The sequence below is a fragment of the Ursus arctos genome, unplaced genomic scaffold, assembly GCF_023065955.2.
Source record: "Ursus arctos isolate Adak ecotype North America unplaced genomic scaffold, UrsArc2.0 scaffold_15, whole genome shotgun sequence".
NCBI lineage: Eukaryota > Metazoa > Chordata > Mammalia > Carnivora > Ursidae > Ursus > Ursus arctos.
The window spans coordinates 61744615-61762010 of record NW_026622819.1 but is presented as its reverse complement, the minus strand read 5'-3'; the positions used below and the strand labels follow the sequence as shown (position 1 = coordinate 61762010).

The window sequence follows — 17396 nt, the reverse complement described above, 5'->3', positions numbered from 1 at the left end:
AGTTAGGGCACCAGAATCCAGAACACGAATGTTCACGAGGGCGCTCTGGATTCTAAGAAACAGAGGAGCTACCCTGAGCAGGAGAGAGCAGTGCAGCCAACAAGGCTGTACCACTCAAACTCACCTCTGCGCTGGGAAAAGGCTTCATATGCCTGAAATACCAGGGGAGCAGAGGGACCAATGGGGCAGGAGGGTGATGTGCAGAGAATGAGCTTTGGAGTCAGGCCGACCTGGGCTCAGATCTGGAATCTGCCCCTTTTTAAATCTCTGGGACCCTGGGCACAGAGCTTTACCTCTCTAAGCCTCAGTTTTCTCATCTGTAAAATGGGAATGATAATACCCTTCTAGAAGGGCCAGAGCAAGAATCAAATTAAATGAGAGAAGATACTGAACCCAAAGCTGTAACTCCTATGCCTCCTGGGATGACTTTGAACTTTCTCAAAGGAGAATAGCAAGGGAAACGATTACCAGTTTGGTGGATCATCTATACCTCTCATTATCTTTACCTCCCACTTTATGTTTCCTCGTTCTATTGTTTGGGTAACAGCCCCTCGTTCTATTGTCTGGGGAACTACTGTCACTCCGTGGCCGCCGGGTCACGGCACTCCTCCAGTTTAGGGAGGCCACGTGACCTAAACCAAACCAACCTGAGTGAAACTTGGGACCTCTGGGGTGCTCCCAGGAGAGAGGTCCTGCCTTTCCAGGTGACTTGGAGCAGTTGGACAAACAAGTTCACGGCAACATCTTGCCACCTGGTGGGGAGCGCCTGCCTGAGAATGGGACGACCCGGAGGACAGCCGGGCTGAGAGAGAGGGGGAGAGAACGAGCTTCCTGATGAAGTTATGGAGAACCAGAACCAGTGGCACATGCGCTTTCCGCCACGCGAAACACTACCTTTTTCTTTTTACCTGAGGTCAGTTTGAGCTTTTATTTATTTTTTTAAAAGATTTATTTATTTATTTGTCAGAGCGAGAGACAGTCAGCGAGAGAGGGAACACAAGCAGGGGGAGTGGGAGAGGAAGAAGCAGGCTCCCAGCGGAGGAGCTGGATGCGGGGCTCGATCCCAGGACACCGGGATCACGCCCTGGGCCAAAGGCAGACGCTTAACGACTGAGCCACCCAGGCGCCCCCAGTTTGAGCTTTTAAAAACCAAAACCACTGGCAACTTTTCTTTCTTTCTTTCTTTCTTTCTTTCTTTCTTTCTTTCTTTCTTTCTTTCTTTCTTTCTTCTTTTTTAATGACTCACCTACAATAAATAATTTGATTCTAACAGAATCTTTGATTTTGACAATGGGGACATGGCGGACTTGAGCATCTGGGAATAAGGTGAAGATGTTTATTTAGATTTAATTTGCTAACATTTTGTGAAAATGTCTGTATTTTCATGAAGCCTATTGGTCTTGCGATGCCTTGTCTGGCTTAGGGATCAAGCTAGCGCTGGCCTTGTCAAATGACTTGGGAAGGTTCCTTCCTGTTTTTTGAAAGATTTTGTGCAGAGTTTGTATTATTTCTTCCTTAAATGTTTGGTGGGATTCACCAGGGAAGCATGACACAGATTTGTGATGCCATAAATTACCTTAAAAAACCGAGGATCTGTTTTGTTCACGATTTCTGTCTTATGTGTTGACTGGACTATTTCCCAACATTTTGTGACCTGAATTCTTGTTCTGAGCTGCTGCAGCCTGTGATAACTGTCATCTGATCTAAATTTATGTGTCGTGGTTTTGTGGTTTTTACTTTTAAAAAAAATCAACAAATTGTTTGCCATCCTTTTAAAAAACGGACATATACAGTTAATATTGCTCTCATCTTCAAGTTGATGTGCCCTGTTTAATTCTCAGCTTCGTCTCTCAGACCGGCCCCTCGATTCCGCCTCCCAGGCTTGTCCATGCTTTTGCTCTACCTGGAGCTCTCTTCCCTGGCCCTGCGCTGGCTTACTCCACTGGGCTACCTCTTCTACCAAACTTCCCTAGCTTCCCAGGCTGGCCTAGGTGACTTCCCTGGCTCTGCCCACTCTTCCAGCTTCCCCCCTACCCAAGCTCGAGGCATCCTATAGTGAACTTGTCTGTGTTTGCCTCTGTCCCAGACTGCGAAGCTCTCGAGGGCAGACCCCACCTTTACTCCGTTCATCACTAGATTCTAGCTCTGGGCACAGAGCCGTGCACGTGGGCCCTTGACAAACCCTCACTGAGTGAATGAACATCTATTGCTGTTCACGCCCACGACCATAGCAACAATAACCACCTACGTGCGCCCACCTCTGAATAGTTTACAAGCCTTGTCACGTGCTTCGTCTCATCTGGGCCTTCACAGTAATTCTGTGTAGTTGCCGTCAACACCTGATTATCTATTTGCATGGACACTGAGGCCCAGAGGAGCGTACTGGCTGACTTGCCAAGCTGTGTAAATGGCAGGGCTGGCACGCAAAGGCAGGTCTTCCTGACTCCAAATCCAGTGACTCCCCTCCTGCCCAGTTACATGCCAGGGTGCTATCTGAAAAAGGTTTTCAGATTTACCCCTCAGTGAAATCTGATGCCAAAACAGTGCTCCAGGGAGGACTGTTGGCCCCAGCCATGATGGGGGCTGGAGCTAAGGGCCCTGCCAGGTTAGATGGGTCCACAGCTTACCAGAAAAGGAGACAGAAGGCAGCAGAAGGCAGACAGCAGCCCTGCCCAAGGTCTGGGTGGGGTTTCCAAAGCCGGAGCTGACAATGGCAGGCAGGGGTGGAGAGAGGCCCCCCCAGTCTGGGGACCAACTGACTTTGGATGTGGGTTCAGCTCTCCCCTCTCCAGCCTCCCATCCCCACCCCAAATCCTCGTTGCCAAACCTTTCCCGACCACACTGATCTAATGCATGTGTTAAACCATGGCTTCTAAGAAACCACAGAATGAGATTTGCGCTTTGGGCTCAAAGCTTTGTTCTATTGCTTTCCATTCCTTTCTCTATTTGTCTGCCCAACTTTGACTCATTCTCAGGTCTCAGCTTAGATGTCCCCTCCTCCATGAAGCCTTCCCTGTGTGTTCATATTTCTTGACTCTGACTCTTTGAAAGCAAGGACCGTTTCACTCATCTTCACATCTGTAGGAGGCAGTGCTTCTCATCTGTAAACTGGATGTGGCAATTCCTAATTACGGCATGGATTGTGAGGATTCCATCATAAGTGAGATTTCAAAACCTCTAAAATGTTACAGCTGATGTGCAATGTAGCCTAGTCAGTTTTTCTTAGCAAATGTTAAGGAGTGCTGAAGGTTTCCTGCGTGTGACCTCGTTGGATCCTCTCAGTACACACTTCCTTCTGTTGGTCTGAGCAGCGAGGAGTACTGGGCAGAGAGGCTTACCTGGAAGGTGTGGAAGACTAAGGGGTCCAGCCATGTCCTTGTAATCTGCCCCCCGCCCCCGGACTCAGACTCAAACCTGCTCGGTCCACACTGGCTCCTCTGAGAGGGGAGATTGGACCCTACTTTCTTTGAGACTTTCTGCTGCCTAGGGCCCCCCAGCTTAGTGGACATTTCCAGAAGGAGCATAACCGAAAGCTTAGGAGCCCAGGAAAAACACAGCTATGGGCAAAAGAACAGCAAAAATGGCAGCTTCCAAAGCCCATGGTTCTGATGGTGCACGTCCGCAGTTTCCCAGCAGAAAGAACCCAGACTCCGGAGTCCTACACACCTGGCTCAACTTGGAATAAGTTAGTCCATCTGTCTGAGCCTCAGCTTTCTGTCCCAGAAATGGGGCCATGAGGACCTACCTTTCTGCACCGTGAGGCCCGGGCCTGCACAGCAAGGTGCTGAAGAGCTCCCTCCTCTTCCCCACAGTCTCCTCGTCCCTCACTGCACAGAGCACAGGGCCAGGCCCACAGGACATCGGGAGCCGTGGGTGGCTGCCTATGACCCACTACCCTCCCCGGCCCTCAGATGGAGCCAGTGCCTGACTGCCATCTCTATCTCCTGGACTACTTTTGGGACCAGGTGCCATTTTGGCCTCCAGGACACATTTGCTGAAGGAATGAATGAATTCCAGGTGGTGGAAAGAGCAGGAGCACAGACAACAGATATGAAAGGCAGACTAAGCAGAGTGTTATGGGAAGACCAGGGAGGAGCTGGATTTCTCTAGAACAAAGTATCAGGAAGTGGATAAGATGCCTTATGACTAAGCCGTGCCCCAGCTTGGAATTCCCTTTCGCTTCAATGTCTGACATACTTCCTTGTCTCTTAAATCTCAATTCAAATGTCACCTTCTCACTAGCTTTGTTCGACCCTTTGGGCAGAAGCAGGTGCCCTTCAGGATTCTGTCCGTGCCTCCATTGTGTACTTCTAACCCCATGTCATAGTTTTTGGTTTACCTGACTGACCTCCTGCCAGACTGTGGGTTCCCTGCGGGCAGGGGCCATGTCTGGCCTCTCTTGAGATCTCCATGGCTCTGGGACTCTGCAATTAGTAGGCTCGGCTCGTGCTCTTCCCCACAGCAAAGGCTTGTCGAACTAGTGAAAGTTCTACTCAGAGCCCAGAACAGATGCACTTGTGTCTGGATACTTCCTCCTTCTCAGCAGCCCATTCAAAGCCCACCGGAGATGATGGGCCCAGTTGGCCTTCCCGGCAGGGTGGCGGGGAGGCTGTAGCTGCTGACCCGGAAGTGGAGCTTGTGTGGGGTGACTGGGCAGACGGGGGCTCTATTAGCCAAGAAGCACACTAGCTTCCAGTTCGCTCCGCCACTGCCTGCCCTTGGGGAAGCGCTTCCCCTCTCTGAGCTTTGACTTCTCTCTTCTGTGACTCGAGGACTGGGGAGAGAAGAGACCGTCCCCTAGAGGCAGCTGCTCCTCCTACTTCTGCGTTCTCTTCATTACCTCCCAGGTTTCTTAGAGACGGATAGACACATGTAAACTCTCGTGTACACACACCCACACGCGGGAACAGACGCATCCTACCAAGATACACACACGCACACACAGATTCACATCCACATATGGGCTTTCAGAGACACAGAGACGCACACGTGCCTGCATGTCACACCTGCACGGGATATGGAGACACTTGGGCTACTGTGGGCACACATCCCCACAGATCCACAAGACTGGACTTTTCAGTACTCACGTAGGTACACAGTCTCACAGATACCTGCAGGCACGTGAGCACAAGCGCACGCGTTCCCTTTGGGGATCAAAGCTGCCGCTGTTGGGGGGATTTGAAGCCGATCTAGATCTCTGCTCTGGCAGGTGACCTGTCTCTCTGGCCTCTTTGGCTGGGCAGACCAGCTGCTTGGCCTGTTGGCTGAGAGCTGAACAGGGTGAAGCCCACCCTGGATCTGCAGGGGTGAGGATGGGGCTGGGGACTCATCTTCCAGCTTACTGCCCACAGATACTGCTTTTTAAAAATAGATTCCTGCTGCTTCCAGGAAAGCTCTGGGGAACGAGGACTCCAGAGATTGGGATTTACTTGTTCCTTGCCTGCCCATGGAGCTGTGTGCACGGGTCCCCCCAGGAGACCACCGGCGCCGCCCTGACTCCCTGGTTGTGCCATGTCACCTGCGGCTAGGGGGACGGTACCTAATGTGGCTGGATGGTTGAGGTGGGTGGCTGAACCTTCCCCTCCCAGAGGAAGGCTGCTGGCTCGGCCGTCCTGGGTGGGGGCATCACGCACCTCCTGGAGGCAGTGTGACCTACTTAGTGGTTTATACATGGGCTGTGCCACTCCCTGGCTTTGGAACCTGGGACAAGTTGCTTAATGTCTCTGGGCATCAGTGTTTTCAGTTGAAGAATGGGGCTAATCACCTCTCTCTTTCGAGTTGTGACAATTAAGCCACAGATGGTAGGTGCAGACATCCCTGTCCTGCTTGTCTGTGGGCCTCCACCCCCACTGGCCACCAAGTAAGGAGGGGCTTGGTTCATGTAGGCATCCCCTGTGCTCTGCCTTATTGTCCTTCTTTCCTGGCCTCCTCTGCCCACATTGCCTCCCTTCTGGACAACCAGGAACCATGGATTTCTGCATTCAGAACCCCAGAGAGCATAGTGCAGGATGCAGGCGCGTGCGCGCATGTGCGTGTGTGCGTGTGTGTGCATGTGTGTTTATGTGTGTGCATGCGTGTGCATGTGTGTGCGCGTGCGTGTGCATGTGTGTGGATGCGCATGCGCGTGTGCGTGTGTGCGTGTGCGCGCGCATGTGTGTGCATGCGCATGCATGTGCGAGTGTGTGCGCGTGTGCATGCACATGCGTGTGCGTGTGTGTGCAAGCGTGTGCGCGTGCGTGTGTGCATGTGTGTGCATGCACATGCGTGTGTGAGTGTGTGTGCGTGCGTGCGTGTGTGTGTGTGGCAGAAGGGAGGTCATAGGGACCACCAGGCAGTGACATGGTACTAGCTTAGCAGCTGTGATGGTGCAGAAATCAGGCTTCAGAACAGCTCTGGGATGAGGGAGCTGGCAGCTGGTGGGGTCAAGGGCTGATAAGCGCGTCACTGGCTAAACCTTACATTTGTGCAGCCTGTGGCCGCAGGCCCTGGGCTAAGTCTCCAGGAGTTCTGGGCAGTGCCCCTCAGGATGTTAAGGGTCTGGGCCTCATCCCTGACTCTGTGACTTTCTGACTGTGTACCTTTGGGCACAAGATGTGGCCTCTCGTTTCTTCCACTGTAGAGTTGGACCTCGGTTGTTCGTGTCTTGGGGTAGAGGGGGGGACAGGTGGTGGGAGGTGCTTTGTCAGCCTGTGTATGGCCTGAGGGCATCGTCCCTGCCCAGATGAAACTGGAGGTCCTGTGGTCTTTCCAAAAACCGCAGCGGGGTTCAGAGGGCAGGCAGAGCTCCAGGCCCACCTCCTTGGCCTTTGGCAAACACTGACGGAGGGACTTGAGGGTCTGCTCTGGCTCTGACCAACTGTCCTGGCAATAAGGCACCTTCCTAGAAGGAGTTGGTGCCTCTTTCCAGAAGGTAGGCTTCTGAGCATGGGGGGAGGGACCACGGTGGGGGCAGATGGGCCTGGTCCCATGCCCGCTCTGCTGTCTGTTTGCTGGCTGGCCTCAGGCCAGCACCAGCCTCTCTGAGCTTCAGATCCCTGACAAGCCGGGGATGGTAATGCCTCCCTTGCAGTGAAGTCTTAAGGCCACTTCTGAAGAGACCTGTGGGAAGCAAACTTTCCACTTCTTTGATGCTGGTATCTGCATCGCCTTTGCCGCCCTTCGCCTGACCCGGCGAGCAAGGTCAGTTCCCAAGATCATCTATGGACTGAGGGCCAATCCCGGGGCCAGGAGATGATGCAGTGCGAGAGGCCCCATCAGGTGCGTGTGGGTGCATCCTTCTTCGTGGCTGGTTTCTTTCCCTAGAACTCACTGTCTCCACCTGTCAGATGGGGGAGGCATCCCCATGTCTATGAATCACAGTGTCTCTAGGAACAGAAGGTGCCTCACACCTCAGGGTTTGCTGGGCTGCTTTACTCGGGCATGGGAGCCTTGCAGTGTGCACGGGACAGAAATCGTCTGAGTGTGCAGAGGCGGGCGTGAATGCTTGAGGAGAGGCATTTAGGAAAGGTGGGAGCTCTGGAGTTATCTAGGTCACTGAGGCTCAGAGAGGGACAAGGCTTACCCAAGCAAGACAATGACTTGTTCACACAGCAAGATAGTGACTGAATCAGAACGACAATCCATAGTTCAGGTAGCTCTTGGATGGAAGAGGCTGAAATCATTTGGTCCAACCTCGCACCCAAGAGTGCCTGCTTACATACCTGCAGGGACAAGGAGCTCACCACCTAATGTGGCAGCTTATTCATTTGTAATTGCTCTGGTCCTTGGATATTTCTTTTTCACACCGGACTGCAAATCTATTCCCAATCACTCCAAACCCAGCCCTCAGAATCAATATGCTTTGCTTCCCCTGGTAGATGGTCATCAACAGAGATCACATGCCCTGAGCCGTCCGTTGTCAGGACTCCCAATTTTGCAGCTCCCTGTACTAATAGGACAGATTCTAGACCCTCACCGTCTTCACTGGTGAAGGGACTACCATCCCTTCTCGGGACTCAGATCCCAATTTCCGAAGAAAAAATGAAAACATCAGAGGCTGCCTCACTGAGGACGTTCAATAACTGCAGTAACAATTAGGAATTTGTATTAGTGAAGGCGAAATTGACTCAGCGGTAAAGGGGATTTTTAAAGGCCTTTTCAATTTGTGATTTTCATGTGAGGCAGTTAATCTAAAAGCAAATAAAAGCGTCTGAGTGCCAGAAAAAAAGATACAGTGAAATGTATTTTTTTTTTTGGAGAGTAAGTCTGACTCTACTAAATTATCAGAGAATTATACCTAAAATAGCGTCTACTGACTGTGAACCCCTTGGGGCAGAGTCTGGGTCTTTCACCCACAGCAGCCAGAGCTGACCAGGACACGCAGGAGGCGAATGAGTGCAGAAATGAATTGGTTCAGCCGGTTGTTATTTTGAATGTGCAAAAAGGTCAAGTGCATCTCCCTGCTCATTCATCTCCTGGACCTTAGAGGTGTGTTGAGCAGTCCTGGGTTTAAGACCAGGACAGGGATGCCTGACGCTGGAAGAATAGCCGCTCTGGACTGCCGCAGGCTACTGTGGAAAGGAAGTTGAGAAGCTAGCTGGTGGTTTTGCATTCCAAGCATCCATTTCCCTTTCTTTTAACAATGGCACCCAGTTTCCTTTGGGGAGAACTGCTCCTCTCCCAGTCTCCTTCCACTTGCTTTAGGTGGTACTGAACCCCCAGCCCGGGGTGCCAATAGAGGGCTACAGTGATTGGCTCAGGGCTGGGCATGGGACCCAAGACAGGCCAATGAGACTCGTTCTGGAACTTGTGCATGCGGGAGCTGGGGGGATGCCTCCTTTTGTGGCAGGTTGCTAAGCGCGTAGGATCTAAGTCTGGCGCCTCAGGGGCCTCGGTGAGAAGGGAACTTGCCTGAACATGAAACCAACACGGGAAAGCAAAGCTAAGACGTGGCAAGAAACTGAGAGCTGCTCTCATCACTTGAGCTGTGGTGAAAACCTTGAGCTGCTCATCACATATGCCAATAAACTGGCCCTTTTGCTATGGACTCTTTGGGTCGAGTTTCTTTCACTTGCAACTGAAAGTATGTTGACCGGCAGGAGCGTATAAAAGGCAAAGTTCCTCTTCAGTTTTGAGACAAAGAGAGAGAGAGAGAGAGAGAGAGAGAAGTGAGCTAATAGGAAGCCCTTCCTCTCCAAGCTTCTCTGGGAACCTGGGTGGGGTTGCACACCAGTGCCTTCTCTCTTCCCACCCACGCAGAGTAGAGGAGCCGGTGGGGCCCAAAAGCAGGGTGCCATCCTGGGAGATTCCTTCCCGTCTCTTATCCACACATCCAATCAGCCACCAAATTCAATCCATTCACCCTCCTTCAAATGCTATCACAGGGGCCCGTCTTTCCATCTGTCCCACTATCAGAAATGACCTTTTCTCACCAGGTCCAGCACAAAGGTCCATCTTCTATGAAGCTTCCTCATGCTTCTGTCCCCACTCAATCAGTCCCACCTGCCTCTGCGGCCCCGTAGCACCCCGCACATCGCTCCATCACAGTCTCCACCTTGCCCAGGGGTCCTAGGCTGTCTTCATGTCCATTGTTACCATCGGCGCTGGGAGCTGCTTGAGGCCAGAGCCAGGCCCCATTCATTCTGAGTCCCCGGCGCCTGGCACGAGGAGGCGCCTCACAGACCTCCGATACCTCATGCCTCCTGTCCAGGGACTTGCTTGGTGCTCCGCCCCACTTGCCATGGGGTTTTGCACTTATTCATTTAAAGCCACTTGCAGGGGAGAGGGGGCCCAGAGGGTCAGTTATTCAACCTCCATCTTGTGGCAAGTCCAAGGAGGTCACCCTCCCTAGCTGCTAGAACTGACATTTCTACTCCACTTTCATAGGCTGCCTTGAGGAAATCAGTGGGGTTTCCAGGAGGGTGGTGGGAAATTTCAAGGTATCCTGGTCCCAATGCCAACAAAAACAGATGTGGAAGCAGATGGTGATGACCAAGAGTGCTTTCCTGCTGGAGGGAGAGAGCCTCATCCCACCCTTGGCTCTTGTCTTGGAATTACTGGACCAGAAGAGGACAGTCCCTTTAATTAATAACAGAGGGAGAACAGGGTAATGTTTTCCTGATCTCCAGCCCAGGAGATCCCCAAAGACATAAGCAATCAAATCTCTTACCCTGGCTTCTGTCAGCTATTTAACAAGGAAGTGGGCAAAGGGAGGAAGAGGATGCCATCGCCATGCTCTGGACTGGGGGCTTGAACCCCATCATCTCTTCTTATGCCCCACAACCACTCAAGGATCAAGGTGCTATCCCCATTCCCCAGGTGAGGGACTGGCGGCTCTGAGAGGTGAGATCATTGGCCGAATTCACACAGCTGGTAAGAGGTGAGCAGAACTTCAAATCTGGTCTGAATGACCACCTCCCTTTCATGCCAGCCAGACCAGTGCAGTGCAACAGTCCGTCTATGAGAACCTGCTGGAATCCTGACCATCCACTTCCTGGCCTAGTGGATTATGTAAACCACGAAGCCTCTCTGATGCTGTTCCTCATACGCTCAGTGGGAATGGCAGTCCCACCTATCATGGGCCTTGTGTGAGAACAAAGTAGGAGAACATATCTACTGCGTCTGGCTCATAGTAGGGGTGCAGTGAAGGTACTGGCTTCGATGGCTTTCCCTGCCCTGCTCTGGACTTTCACATCCCTTGCATGACCTATCACACTGTCAAGTTTTAAGTCAGTTGAAACCAGAGAGGTCAGATCTCCCCCTTCAGATCCCACTGATCCAGTGACCCCAGGCAAGTGCATTCACCTTTCTGGGTCTCAGTTTTCTTCTCTGTGAAATGAGAGTGCTGGGCAGGATCACTGTTCCTCAACCTGGGGTCTTCCGAAGACAGTAATGGTAGGGTGGGCGGGGGAGGGGGGGTAGGGAGAGAGGGCGTTTTCCAGTAGCAAGGTGGGCCTGGCTAATGGTGTTGTCATGTTTCTTAGCTTTGGGTTGGAGTGATATTACCTCATGGCTTACCTCTTGCTGATCAAAGCTCTGACTGGCAGTTAAGTGTCTTTGATTAATAAAAAATGGGGAAAATGAATTAATCATGACTTAAATGCAGTGTGTTTGGGAAACAGAATCTTTAAAAACTCAAATCCACTGGGGCCAGGAGGGGGAAAAAAAGGATGTCCTTGATGGAGAAAGGTTGGAGACCCCCGTGGTGAATGTCGTTGGAGCCTTCCGATTGTGGACAAAAGCCCTGTGTGGCCAGGGGCCTGTGGATGTTGCCACTAGGGATGGGAGGCTCGGTCCCTTTAAGGCTCTTCTCCTGCCACCAAGCCCCAGGCCTCTGCGGGGGAGGACGTGCATTATTGAAAGTGCATTTCAATACCTCTTCAGTCTCCTCCTCCTGTGGGTGGCAGTCACAGTTTACATAATCTGTCTCTCCGTCCTCCCAGGCAGCTGCTCCCTTCTGGCTGAGCGGTTTGAGGAGGGGGAGGGTGGGGAGAAGGGAGAGACATTAAGGGTGTACTGCCACCATGGGTGGTGGCCAGGTTGCCTCGGAATGAAGGAATGAGATCAGACTTTGGCACTGCACAGCCCTGGGTTCAAGTGTCACTTCCATGATGTGTGACCTTGGGTACACAACTTTGCCCCCTCTCCGGTGATCTTGATCCACTCCCCTGGCCTCCATTACAGTCTCCATGTTAACAGCTCCCAAACCTCTGTTTCCAGCACAGACCTCTCTCCTGACTCCAGGTCTACTTGTCCACGGCTTAGCTCTGTGTGCTCACAAACAGCCTAGGCTTAGCATGTCTCAAGCGGTTTCTCCCAAACCGTCATCCACCCATCCACCCATTATCTATCCATCCATCCATCTATCCACTTCTTCATTCACCCATCCATCTAGCCATCCAATCATCCATCCGTCATCCATACAGTGGTTACTCATCATCCATCCATCTATCCACCCACCATTTCCTAAGTGTCCAGCATTTGTCAACATGGAGGGTACAGCAACACGCAAAACAGACACTGTGTTTGCCCTGCCAATACTTTGTTGTGAGGGAGACAGACAGGTAAACAGAAGATGATAATAAAGGTGATGAGGATGATGATAAGGGAAGTGTAAGGTGCTGCAGGAGCACAGAAGAGGGTACCCGACGCAGCCTCGGGGGATCAGAGACTTTTTTGGAGGAGAAGTTGGAGATGTTTTTGGACCTGAAAGGTAAGAAAGAGTGAACCTTCTTTTCCTCTGTGTTCCTTGTCTCCATTACCCAAGGGGATTGACACTCAGCACCCGTTCCATTTTCTTGTAACAGTGCAACAGTCACCCCTTTCCTACTCATGGTCCTTATGGATTGGGTGGGAGGGTCACGTTATGACCCTCTAGGAGTGAGCGTGTCACCCAGGCCTGGCTACAGGGATGGATTAGGGATCTGTCTACTGAAACCCCAGAACTTTGCTGGAACCACTGGGGAAGGGGTCTCCTATATCCACTGGACTTGCTCAGCTTGTGGAAGGGTATTGCCTCCCTGAGAGCAATGCCAACGTTGAGGAGAGCAGAGTTGAGAGACACAGAGAGTCCTGAGGTCATCACTAGAACACTTGGATCCAGGTGTGCCTGAGGCCAGCAAAGTCAGACGTTTCTTTTTATTTTAAGTCATTTTGTGTTAGGGTTCTGTCACTTGCAGTTGAAAGAGCCCTCATTAACAGTAAAGAGTCTCATTAACGGTAGGTAAGCATTTTCACATCCTTTGTCTTATTTGATTCTCACAACAGCCCTAGAAGTCTGTTTACAGATGGTGAAATGAAAGCTCAGAGAGTTGAGTCAGTGCGACGCAGCCCAGGTCTGTCAGACACAGAGTCCATGTTTCATTAAGGGTACTTTGGAGATTAAACAAGAAGGATGCTAGAGGGTAGGATTTTGCTTTGAGCAGAGAGGGCACTGAAGAACTGGTCCATAGGAGAGGACCTCCTCCCCACAGTCAGCTCACATTCCATTATATGACCATGTTTCAAGGTCTGACTGAAAAGTCACCTCCTCCATGAAGCCCCCAGGACTGCCCCTCCTTGATGCTCTTCAGCCCCTGTCAGCGTCTCTTTTATAGCGTCGGTCACTTTCAGCCTCCCCATTTCACTTATGTCAGTGCATGACTCATCTCCCTTTCAGGGAGGTCTGTGCTTTACTCATCTTTGATTAGACCCGAGCTCCTTGCCCCATGCCTGGTACCCAGTAGGGGTTCAATGCATTTTTTAAAAAATAAGTATTTGAAGTAAATTAATGTCCAGATAAGAAGTACATTTAGGGTGTGAATCAGAGTGACAGGGAGACAGAGAGGGGAAAGTTGATATGAGACATAGAGACAGAGAGAGACACACAGAGAAGGGAGAATGAGTCAGTGAGGAAGTGAAAGACAGAGGGACGGGGGAGGACTGGGAAGGAGAGTCAGAGAGGGTGTTCTGGGTGTGGAGATCTGGGAGGGCCTGCCAGCCTTGACTGGGGTGTAGATGACCTTACTCCTGGTGTTTTGTAAGGGAACCATTTGGAAAGGACTTGGTTGGCCCAGAACCCAGGAGGGTTGGAGGGATAAACCCTATGGGATGGGTGGAGAGTCGCTGGTCAGTCAAGGAAGAGTCCCTGTGACCCCTCTCACTGCCATAGGAGGTGGGAGACACAAGCCAATTGTGAGAGCTGTTGGACCTGAAGAAGCCAGCAGGGCTCCACAGTGAGGGAAAGGAGGGGACAAGATAGCTGATGGTCAGAGGCACCTAGAACCTTCTTGTGCCTCCTCCTGGGACCTCCCCACTAGGGGTGGCGGTGCTATGACCCTTCCCTCCAGGAGCTGACTTTGGACCTCAAACCAGAGAAGGACCCAGCCCTACAGGCAGCAGGCCTGTGAGTTGCTCCACTCTGTTCTGGAACTGGGTGGTCCTCCAGCTGCCCCTTTCTCCCTCACAGCTCTGGCTTTCACCATCCATGGCCCTGAGCCCCATCCAGAAGTGATCCCATCTATTGTATCCATCTGCTTGTTTCTCATCCATCTCTCCTCCTGAAGGGGAATCGCCAAGAGGACAGGGACTTTGTGGGTCTCCTGGCGCAAAGCAGGGTGCCTGGAAAGCTCACCAAAGGCTGCATGGATTAGTGAATGGAAGAACGGGCAGGATGGCAGTGTGTGCGGTGTGTGAGGTGGGGTGGGGCTGTTGCTTGGACGTAGCCTTGACAAAGCACTTTAGCAGCCAAGACTCCCAAAATAAAGGCGTCTGGGCTCTGAGATGAGAGCTCTTGAGAAGAGAAAGGCCCTTCTGGGGCTAATTGGCTGGCAGCCAGCATGCGGGCAGCTGTGGGCAGGTCCTAGGGGAGGGGCGCTCTTCCTGCCCCTGCCACACCTGGTGTCTGCCAGGGAGGAAACCGCCAGGGCCAAAGCCTGCTGGCCCTGCGACTCAGGGAGGAGAGGGCTGAAGGACTGGGCTGGAGGCAGGACATGGAGCCACATCGGTCCCAGAAGTGGGCAGGGAAGGAAGGAGCACTTGCCCAGCTGAAGCAGGGGCTGCTTGGGGCCAGGCACCATGCTGGCTCGTGGGCTTCTCTCCATAAGGCTCTGAGGAAGGGGCTGGTGAAGCTGATGAAGAGTCTGAGGGCCCGGGAGGTGAAGAGATGGCTCTGGGCCGCAGAGTGAGTGGTGGCAAGGCCGGGCTACTCAGGTTGGCCCAGTTCCTCCCCTCACATCTCTGGGCAGGCTTCTGGTGGCTGCTCACCTCAGGTGGGGCTTTCTGTGAGATGCAGGGGGAGGGGAGGGAAGAGGGAGGAAGTGAGGAAAGGGAGGGAAAATTTCCTCTTGTGTAAAATCGTGAGGTAGATGTTCTTACAACTGTTTCTTTACCCTTCTTTCTTTGTTTTAAAGATTTATTTGAGAGACAGAGAGCATAAGCAGGGGGAGGGGCAGAGGGAGAAGGAGGGGGAGAGAGAATCTCGAGCAGACTTTGCACTGAGTGTGGAGCCTGATGTGGGGCTTGATCTCACAACCTTGAGATCGTGACCTGAGCCAAAATCAAGAGTCAGATGCTTCACCAACTGAGCCCCCCAGGCGCCCCTCTACTTTCCTTTCTGTTCCATTCTCTTCTATTCCTTCCCAGGCTTCCTGCTCCTGCCTGAGATTGATGAGGAAGTGAACCCAGGGCTGCGGACCCCGTGTTGGGGCTCCACACTTAGCTCCAATGATGAGACCTTGGGCAAGTCATTTCCCCCTCTCAGCAGGAGCACCTCATCTTTGAGACGTTGATAACAATTTTGACCTCTCAAGGAGGCTGTAAGCATTTCAAGAGGAAGTAGCTGAAGCTTTGTGCCTAAGTGAGACGCCATTGGTGTTAGAGTTTCCAGAGAATCTGCTTCTATGTTCCCAGTCACCCTACCTGGCTGCCTGAGCGGACTTTCTACAGTGAAATGTAGACCTTGTTCCTCAACTTCCAGGGATGTGAACAAGCACTTCCGGAAAGACGATGTCCAAATGGCCAGTAAGCATATGAAAATGGGGTCAACCTCACTAGGCATCAGGGAAACGCACATTATAACTCTAACCACTATGTGTTCACCAGAATGGCTAAAATGGAATGGACAGAAAATGCCAAATATTGGTAGGCCAAGGAAGTACTAGAACTTCTGTACTGTACCAGAGAGAGTGTTAATCAGGACTCCCATTTTGGAAAAAAAACAGTCGACGGCATCTCCTAAAGATGAACCCGCATCCCCTCTAATGCCCTGATTCTCCTCCTTTGCATAGACCCAACAGAAATGTGCACGCATGTACGTCCAAAGGCACTTACAAGCATTCGTAGCAGCATTTTTCATGAGCCCTAAGCTGGACACAATTCAAATGTCCATCACCAGTACAATGGATGCATACATTTTGGTATAGCTAAATATATTATGTATTAACATTATAATATATATAATTCCAAATATAATTATATTGGGAATATAATTTAGCAATGAGAAGGAATAACACAAGAGAGTGCCACAACATAACGCAACACCATGAAAGAATCCCAAACATAATGAGTGAAAGAAGTCAGATACTAAAGAATGCATGATTTCATTTATGTGACATTCAAATCTAAGCCAACTAATCAATGAGGTTAGAAGTCAGAAGGGTGGGTCCTTTTCCGGGAGGTGGTGATGAGAAAAGGAACACAGGGGGCTTTCAGAGAAGCTGCTAAGTTTGTTTCTAGCTCTGGGGCTGGTGACATGGGTATGTTCATTTTGTGAAAATTCACTGAGCTGTATATGTAGGATATGGGCGCCTCTATGAACGTAGGCTACGTTTCAATAACATTTTCCTGCAAAACCTCCACCCTGCCGTGGCCCCTCCCAGCCTCGGGCCAGGTCCCAGCTCCACGGCGTCATCCTCCTGCTGCCTGCTCTGGCCCCCTTGTCATCACTTCCTGCTTTAGTCATGCAACAGTGGATGGGTCTTCCCACACGCCAGGCTAGTTCTCACCTATGGGCCTTTGCCCATATTGCCCCTTGGCCAGGCCTCCCTTTCTCCCCATTTTGTCTGCCTCCTCATCCTTTCCTGAACACCCCATCCCCAGGTGGGCCAGGTACCCCTCCTCTGATCTCCCATGGTCCTCATCCCACACTTCCTTTATCTCGGCAATCCCCATATGGTTTTCATATTATTAGTACATGTCTGCCCATTCCCGCCAGATGAGGGCCTGTGGCTCATTAGTCCCTCTGTCCCCAGTGCTCGGCGTGGGGCCCGGCCTGTAGACAAACTGAATGTTTGCAAAATGAATGGAGGGACAGACATTCTTATTTGGGGATCTTATGTGCCCCTCCGGTGCTCCCCTCATTTAATCAGGCTGGACCTCTGTCATTGTCTTGTGACAGTCTCTCAGAGATTTCTCTTCTCCGGGATAAATGTCTCCACTTGTGATCCCATCTGCCCTGTGATGGATTTCTCTGTCTTCTGTCTGGGAACCAGAAATGGACACACATTCCCCTACCCTGAATGCCTCACTTCCTTCATTCTTACCGCACTCAGTTCCCCAGACAACTCCTGGGGGCCATGGCAGATCGGTCAGCCAGAGGGAAGAATTGGGCCAAGCAGCTTTCCCTCAAACCCTAGACCATAGGGATGTCAGCTCCTCTCACCACAAACACCATGAGAGTGGTCTGAAAGTGGAGTGGGACACTTCGGCGGGGGGGGGGGAGGGGGGGTGGCGTGGTGAGCATGAGATAGTGAGCTTCTTGTCACCAGAAGCATGCAAATGGAAACTGGCTGACTGCAGTTGGGGGTGCTATTGGTGGGAGGTTAGACTTAGTCCCACCAGCCCAATAGGGAAAAAGAAGGGAAAGGACATCAACTGAGGTTCCGTGCACCAGGCCCTTCACATATATAATCTCCTAGACTTTGCACAGTTAGTCTAGGAGG

General features: G+C 51.6%; 1 protein-coding gene across 2 annotated transcripts in view; it reads left to right on the top strand.

Annotated features, from left to right (window-relative positions):
* Positions 1–17396, top strand: part of THOC3 (THO complex subunit 3) — a 198702-nt gene that overhangs the window by 117056 nt on the left and 64250 nt on the right. The gene's annotated exons all lie outside the window — the stretch shown is intronic.